Raw genomic sequence first — 9,099 nt, 5'->3', positions numbered from 1 at the left:
ATGATGGTAGCTTTTAGTTTGTTTGGAGTTATGTGATATTCATATTTTTAATATTCAAAATCACAACGAACATTAGCCTCATCTGGTATCAAAGTGGGGGGGGGGGGGGGGGGGGGGGGGGTTTGGGTCCCAGTTAGGTGTCTGCGCAGAATGTTTTTTGATTTTATTTATACTTTGTGGTAATATACCTACATGTATTAAGTTTCATTAACAAGTGTTACTGTTACCAGTTTTGACTTACTTTTATAGATATTCACATTTAAAGTAGGTGGAGTAATCTGACATGTGATCAGCCAGGAACACAATTTCTGTTATCTTTTTTAAAATGGTTCTAACTTTTTACCTGAAACTTTCATGGTAAAATAACTAAGCAATGGACATTCACCATGTTGCATTTTAAATTGTACTGACTATTTTTTTCATTACAGAGCCACAGAGTGGTCTAATCAAATTTACTGATTTTCAGTGGACAAACTTCACCCAAAAGCTAAAACACTTTTTATTAGTTGAGATATTAAGGTGTTATTTTCAGCAGATATTGTAAACTAAATAAACATTAAAATGACAGTATATCAGTACACTCTGATTAATATTGCAAGAGTGGTATACTCTCAAACTAGAAAAAAGTGGGTGGGGTAAATTCATATTCGAAGCAACACTACAAAAATTGTGCAGTTGTTAAGAAATGGCCACAGATTGTCTATTACTCTCTTAATTTTATGAAATACAGCATTGACTGATAAGTTTTAGCAAAACATTTCCCAGTTTATGCATGTGTGTCATGGAAAAAGCATGGACCGTGAACATGACATGTAGACAAACCAAATTAACCCTAAAAGCTCAAAGTATTTAACAAAAGGTTTTGCCTGAGGCAGTATATTTTGAGGAAAGCAAGCTATTGTTCATATTAAGATTAAATTTTCTGCATTCGCAATTTCAATGTAGTTTAGAATATACAGGAATATAGGTCTTCTACATGTACCTGGTAGCTTTGACAGTCTCTTTCAGGTAGCCGTAGTGCAGGTAGTTTTAATATTCTATCTAGTTTGTCAGTAGCTGCTGAAAGTTGTGAACATAACACATAAATTATCAATTCATAGGTAGAAACATAAATCTGTACCAAGCCTCAAGTACTTTTGTTCTACGAAGGAACAAATACTTATACATGTAATTGCAATTAAATTTCGTACTTTGACACTGTTAGTTCCAGGAAGGAACCCATATTGTAGGTTCCAGGAAGGAACAAACACATTATCTACACTTGTTCCAAGGAAGGCACATACAGCAATCTAAGTATTGTAAGTTCCAGGTAGGAACATATACCAGTTGCAATCAGTAAGCCACTTTAAGTTCCAGGAAGGAACAGACACTGTAAGTTTCAAGAGAGAACAAACAGATTGTTCCAAGCAAGTACAAAAGTTACATCACACATATAGCTATCCTTGTTAGTTCCAAGTAGGAACATATTCTTATTTCAGTGGAACAGTCTTTATCTGTTCCTACCGGGAACTAACAGTACTAACTATATACAAGATCTAAGTATGTGTTTCTGCTGTAAACTATCAAATCATAAATGAAGTCACTTGTGGTAATCCGTTGTTCCCCCTAGGAATTTAAAATCTTATACAGGAACACATACTTATATCCTGTATATAGTAAATACTGTTAGTACCCGGTAGGAACAGATAAAAATTGTTCCGTTGAAATATAAGTTTGTTCCTATTTTGAACTAACAAGACTAGTTATATGTGTGATGTAACGTTTGTGCTTGTTTTGAATAATCTCTCCGTTCTCTCTGGAAACTTACAGTGTCTGTTCCTTCCTGGAACTTATAGTGGCTTATTGAGTGCAACTGGTATATGTTCCTATCTGGAACTAACAATACCTAGATTGCTGTATGTTCCTGCCTGTTATGTACATGCAGGTAAATGACCACTGACTGCAGTGCCTGAACTGTATATTATTTGTTAGTTCCCGGTAGGAACAGATAAAAACTGTTCCGTTGAGTTATGAATATGTTTCTGTTTGGAACTAACAGTGCCTGTACTGCATATTTTATGCAGGTATTGACAAAGCAGATAGAATACTAAAACTACATGCACTGAGACCACCTGAAAGAGACTGTCAAAGTTACCAGTTCGAAGGCCTATATTCATGTATATTCTAAACTACATTAACATTGGGAATGCAGAAAATTTAATGTTAATTTAAACAATAGCTTTCCTCAAAATATACTGCCTCAGGCAAAACCTTTTGTTAAATACTTTGAGCTTTTAGGGTTAATGTGTTTGTCTACATGTCATTTTCAAGGTCCATGATTTTTCCATGTATAAAGAGGAAAATTTTTTGTTGGATTTTTTTCGTACGTTCGAACAAATAAGAGAACAGAAAAAGAATTAATTTCTTAAAAAAAAACACAATTTGAATTTTGTTCGTACGTACAAACAAATCCAGGGTCTATATACAAAGATTAATTTTCAGTTCTGACATTTTGTTTGAACAGCCCAGATTTGTTCCTACGTACGAACAAATTTCCAAATTGCATTCAAAAATTATTTTTCTTTTCTTATAATCATTTGCTTGTATGTACGAACAACCTGGATTTGTTCGCACATACAGAACAGAAAAAGAATTATTTTTTAAAATATGCAATTTGGAATTTTGTTCGTACGTACAAGCAAATCAAGGGTCAGTATACAAAGATTTATTTTCAGTTCTGACATTTTGTTTGAACAGCCCTGATTTGTTCGTACGTACGAACAAATTTCAAAGTTGCATTTAAAAATTCTTTTTCTTTTCTCATAATCATTTGTTCGTACGTACAAACAGCCTGGATTTGTTCGTACGTACGAACAAATGAGAGAACTAAAAAGAATTTTAAAACAAAAAGCAATTTAGAACTGTTTTCATACGTACGAACAAATCCAGGGACGTGCTGTATGCAGAAGATTAATATTCAGTTTTGACATTTTGTTCGTACGTACGAACAATCTGTGGACTATATGCATTTGAAAAATGCTCAAGACATCAAAAGAATTTCCATATCAGTCTGAGTTGTACGTACGAACAAATATGAAAACTGAAAATTAATCTTAATGCAATTTGGAAAATTGTTCGTACGTACGAGTATATATGAAAATTGAAAAAGAGCCTGTATGTTTTGTAATATTGTTCGTACGTAACAACAAATCTGGGCTCTGTATGCATTTGAAATATATTCAAGATGTCCAAACAATTTTTATAAGAGCTTAGGTTGTTCGTACGTACGAACAAAAGTGCATACAGTCCCAAATTTTGTTCGTATGTAGGAACAATATTCCAAATGCTTACAGATTCTTTTTCAGTTCTCACATTTGTTCGTACTTACGAACAGCCTAGGCTGTTTTAGAAATTGATTGGATGTCTAAACATTTTTCAAATGCATACAGTGCCCATATTTGTTCGTACGTACGAACAAAGTATCAGAACTGAAAATTAATCTGCTGCATACAGTCCCTGGATTTGTTCGTACATACGAACCAAATTCCAAATTGCATTTACAAATATTTTTCAGTTCTCACATTTGTTCGTACGTACGAACAGCCCTGACTGATATGAAAATTATTGGGATGTCTTAGATATTTTTCAAATGCATACAGTCCACAGATTTGTTCCTACGTACAAACAAAATGTCAGAACTGAAAATTAATTTCTTGCATACAATCCCTGGATTTGTCCGTACGTACGAACAAAATTCCAAATTGCATTTACAAAATAGAGTTCTCACATTTGTTCGTACGAATGAAAAACTTAGACTGATATGAAAATTTGTTTGGATGTCTTGGACATTTATAAATGCAAACAGTCCACAGATTTGTTCGTACATACGAACAAAATGTCAGACCTGAAAATTAATCTCTTGCAAACAGTCCCTCAATTTGTTCGTACGTGCGAACAAAATTCCAAATTGCATTTTCAAATATTTCTTCAGTTCTCTCATTTACAAACAATTCCAGTCTGTTCGTACAAATGACTGTGAGAAATGAAAAATAATTTTTACATGTAATTTGAAATTTTGTTCGTACGTACAAATCTGGGCTGTTCGAACAGAATGTCAGAACTGAAAAATAATACGGAAAATGGATTATTGTTAGTACGTACGAACAGCCAGGATTTGTTCGTACGTACAAACAAAATTCCAAATTACATTTACAAATTCTTTTACTGATATGGAAATTCTTTGGATGTCTTGGACATTTTTCAAATGAATACAGTCCACAGATTTGTTCGTATGTACGAACAAAATTCCAAATTGCATTTTACAGATTCTTTTTAGTTCTCTCATTTGTTCGTACGTACGAACAAATCCAGGCTGTGTGTACGTATGATCAAATGAATGTGAGAAATAAAAAAGAATTTTTAAGCAATTTGGAATTTTGTTCGTACGTACGAACAAATCTGGGCTGTTCGAACAGAATGTCAGAACTAAAATAATGCGGAATATGGATTATTGTTTGTACGTACGAACAGCCAGGATTTGTTCGTACGTACGAAAAAAATTCCAAATTGCATTAAAAATTTGAAAAAAAGAACAAGAATATGTGAACTTAATTTTGAATTTTGTTCGTACGTAGGAACAAATTTTGATTATTTATTGCTATGGTCTGCGATTTCTTGAATTTTTGCTGTGATTTTCACCGGTAAAAAGTCCATATAGCGGCAAAAAAGAGGGACAGACCGGAAGATCCTCTTTTATTCCGGAAGCAGATATTTTATATATCCTTTTTAAATACCATTTCTCTCAAAATCTACATTAAAATCTGACCACCTTATAAAGGTACATGTTGTCATTTCTCAACATAAAATTAGTTCAAGGCTTAGCCAAGATTTCACATCTATAGTGTACAAAACTGCCTAAAAGGATGACAAGTCACAAAGTGAACAAGATTTAGCAATAATCCAAAGTTCCTTTTAGGTATTTCCAAATTTATTAGCACTGCTTAGATACACTGGAAATGACATTTTCCGAACTTTCCGCGATAACTACCGAAATTGCAAACTCCAACGCAATGATCTCCCTTGCCGCTTCGCTCATTGATCACTGCCACCACAACATTCACGTGACCTAGGTTCATCACGTGATGTCAGATCGGTTAAAAAAATAACTTATGTATTAATATGTCATTATGATAACAATAACATATCGTGGCCAGCAGGAAAATATTCAAAAGCCTCCATCTGTTTCGGCCAGGGTCAAATGGCAGCATTATAATAGTGAACGGCGTCAAAGATTAACGTCGATATACTCGTTTGTATACTTTCAGTTTCATTTCAAAATACTTAACGGTCGTGTAAATAAATACCTATTTTCATTCGGAATCATTATTATTTTCATTATGGAACATTCGCCTGTGCTAAAAGAAGTGTAAACTTCGAAAACATTGGGGAAAAAATAACTAAATAATCATATAACTAAAAGAAGTCCACTTAGCTAAATTTTAGCTAAAAACATTGTGTTGGCAGTGATCAATGAGCGAAGCGGCAAGGGAGATCACTGCGTTGGAGTTTGCCGAAATTGCTAACATATAATTGATTGCATCATAGAAACTTTAGATAGGCATTATCCCGATACATGCAAATATCTTCCGAGCAATCGTGAAACAGCAAGCCGCGGTATTTCCGCGCCCGCAATATACATTTCAGCTTGTGCTGCTAATGACATATTCGTTACTTTCTTAGTGTGAATGAAAACACTATTCAATTAATATCGTATTACTGGTCCGCGGACTTAGACCTTACTAAAAAACAGGGTAGTCAGATTTTCTAATTTTAAAGCTGGATGTTAAAAGGAAATGAAACACCAAAAATGTCCTCAAAATATCTTGGCACATTTTGGATATCGCACAATGCATTAGGTTGAAAATAGTACACGCTGTATTCATGCATAACTGAACACAGGACAATTTATAAACAATCGACAATTACTACGCGACAGTTAATTATAGTTGAAGCTGCGCACACAGAATTAATTTATATATTTAGTGAAGTTAGATATATCTTATGAGGAACTTCTACAATTGAGGAAAATATCTAGATATAAAATATTGTAGTGGATATTTTTGATGTATTATGTACCGTTATATGCATGCAATTTTGAATTGTTAGATATATCATTTATCATCACGTTTTACATCAAATTATTGACCCGAAAATGATACATAGGAAACTATTTAGTACATTTGATAATGTATTGTGAAATGTTGATCGGATCGCTTTTCAAATGAAACGTGTCCATTATTGTTTTTGTAGCATTTTGAAACATTTTAATAAAATTACAGAGCACATGTATTATTCAAGTTTGTTTCCATTTTCATTTCTTTTATTTGCCTTTAGCGTCGTTATTTAACAGCATTTCAGTTGTGTAATAAAACGCAATTTATACCAGCGTTCCTTGAAATGGCAAAGCAAAATGTTCTCACAAGTGAAATTTATCTTCATTTTTTATAAAAAGACCAATACGTTTGACATTTTTTATACGTATTTGTTATGTAAACGCCCCACAAACGGAATTTTAGTTTGGGAGATCAAACCACTTTCTACAAAGCTGTCCGTGGAAGAAACATTTTGTATTATACTTAATACAATACCAGATTATTGCACTGTGCATCCTACACAGCTACACGGGCAGTTGACCTGTTGCATGTTCCGTTATTATAACAGGATTCATTTTTACAGACATGTGCTAGAAATAAATATAATAAATGCCATACTCTCTGGCCGGAAGAACATGAACACGTGTTTAATACATGTGCTAAAAGAGTCACATTTCCCTGCAACAGGCGGATGAACAATAATAATCGAATACACGCAGACGGATACACACTTCACACCGCACGTGGTTGATAAACAACATCACGTCAATTAATGCTATTCCGTGCTAGGCTGAATAACAACAGCACGTGAATTAACGCGGACTGATATTCACTTTACCCTGCACTAGGTTGAAGAAGAACAGCAAGTGAATTAACGCGGATGTATATTCACTATACCCCTCACTAGGTTAAATAACAACATCATGTAAACTAACGAGGACTTATATTCACTTAATCCTGCACCAGGTTGAAGAACAACATCATGTTTATCAACGAGGAAAAATATTCACTTTACCCTGTACCAGGTTGAAGAACCACATCATGTCAATTAACGCTAAAATATAGTCACTTTACCCTGCAACATGTTAACGCCACTATCACTAGAAACAAGTACGAAAATTGCTGCAAGATGCAGCAAAAGGAAACTCCGCGACAAACGAAGAAGTGTACGTAGTACTGATAGAACAGGAGATTACATAACCATACTGGTGTCTTTATTGTAGACCCTAGGCAAACAGTCAGTCTAATGGGGTGTCATGAATGTTGGAGAAAAAACATTGCCTTTGTAGTGTGAGCAGGATTTTTTTTGTTCTATTTAGTGACCTAATTATTGTCTGATCATGACCGATATGCGAAACTGACCTCAAAGTTTAGGAATATGGGATGAAATGTATTGCATGCACAATGTTGTGCTTAAATTCAGACTTCTAATCAGGAATTTGGGCTCTATATGGTACTTTCAAGTTAAATGATGAGGAAAGACCAAGATGTACATGAATGAAACGCAACAAACATCATTTTATCCAGCTCACAGTTTAAAAGGAACAGGGAAATTGTAACCCAGGTATTATTTGTTGACTATTACGTTGGTGTATTTACTTAGAGGGAATTAATGTTGTTGTTTTTGTCTTCGCCTCCTCCTTAGGACAACAGCCTCTGAATACGCAACAATGAGTATTGACTAAAACAGTTCACTGCTATAAACACCTTTTTAATTACCACTATATACAGACATATACTGATCCACTGGTATTTTGGAAGGACAAACAGTTAATGTTGTGCAATCAGCAACCTCTCAAGAAAGACCATTGTTCTGATATTGCTAAAGGTAAGCCTTTAAGAAACCTACATTGAGTTAATAAAGCAAGGATACTTTGAAATGCAAGTCACCTTGGTTCAAAAGCCAGTTTTTGCCTTATTGTTAGGTGACATTTGTAAAAACTTTGACTATACTTAAGCATATCAAACATTAAGCACATAAATACTTAACTTGAAAAAAAAATCAAAAGATAAAACTAAACATATAAGACACTGTTTATTCTAGACGTACGTGTTGTGTAATAGGTTTGGTGTTGATTACGAGAATAGGCATAGCCATGCCTACATTAACATGACAGAGCATTGAACCTTAATACATAGAAACAACGAGATAGTAACAACACGATACACAACATACAATCCTTAACAAATGCACAACTAACCTTAACAAATGCTTATACAGAAGTAGTAGTATAAAACTTACTTGTATAAAATCCGTTAAAAGTAACACAATAAAAATTAGCATCAGTTAACTTTACAAAGCAGTATTCGGAATTTTGGTTGGAATAAAAGGCCTATACCGTATGAAATCAATGTGGCAAATAGCAATGCCTACAATATAATAAATCAATATCTAAAATAAAAATAAGATTAGTACACACGAAAAAAAACGGTAACCTTCTTCCTGGCGCATAAACTAAACTGAAAACGAAATGATTTTTCCACATGATGTCCGACACAAATTGCTTTCTTTTCCTCTCATGATTTCTTTCCTGCTTCTTTTTTGTCTAGTGAAACATATTTTTCTCGTTTGTGTTGTTAAATCTGATGCCATTATTACGGCCAGATCAGACATTAAAAATAATAATAAGAAAGTTTGCAAATCGAAAAGAAAAAATCGTCATTTATGACATACACTGCACAATGCACTCACAAATAGCTATCACAAATATTCCGCGCCCGCGGGCGTGGAGAATAACGCGGACTGATATACACTTTACCCTGCACCAGACTGAAGGACAACATCAAGTGAATTAAGGTGGACTGATATACACTTTACCCTGTATCAGGCTAATTGACAACATCACGTGAATTAATGCGCACTAATATTCACTTCACCCTACACCAGGTTGAAGGACAACATCACGTGAATTAATGCGGACTAATATTCACTTTACCCTGCACCAGGTTTTGAGGACAACATCACATG

The 9,099-nt window shown here is 34.2% G+C and overlaps 1 long non-coding RNA gene across 1 annotated transcript; it reads left to right on the top strand.

Moving 5' to 3' along the window:
* Nucleotides 1–121: 121 nt before the first annotated feature.
* Nucleotides 122–6,327, top strand: LOC128558989 (uncharacterized). Its single transcript, XR_008372008.1, has 2 exons — nucleotides 122–1,052; nucleotides 2,338–6,327. It is a non-coding gene; the product is annotated as an uncharacterized LOC128558989 (long non-coding RNA).
* The last annotated feature ends 2,772 nt before the right edge of the window (nucleotides 6,328–9,099 follow it).

This window comes from Mercenaria mercenaria, chromosome 8 (genome assembly GCF_021730395.1).
Source record: "Mercenaria mercenaria strain notata chromosome 8, MADL_Memer_1, whole genome shotgun sequence".
Lineage (NCBI taxonomy): Eukaryota > Metazoa > Mollusca > Bivalvia > Venerida > Veneridae > Mercenaria > Mercenaria mercenaria.
Note: the sequence above shows the minus strand (reverse complement) of the source record. Positions and strands in the feature narration are given on the sequence as shown.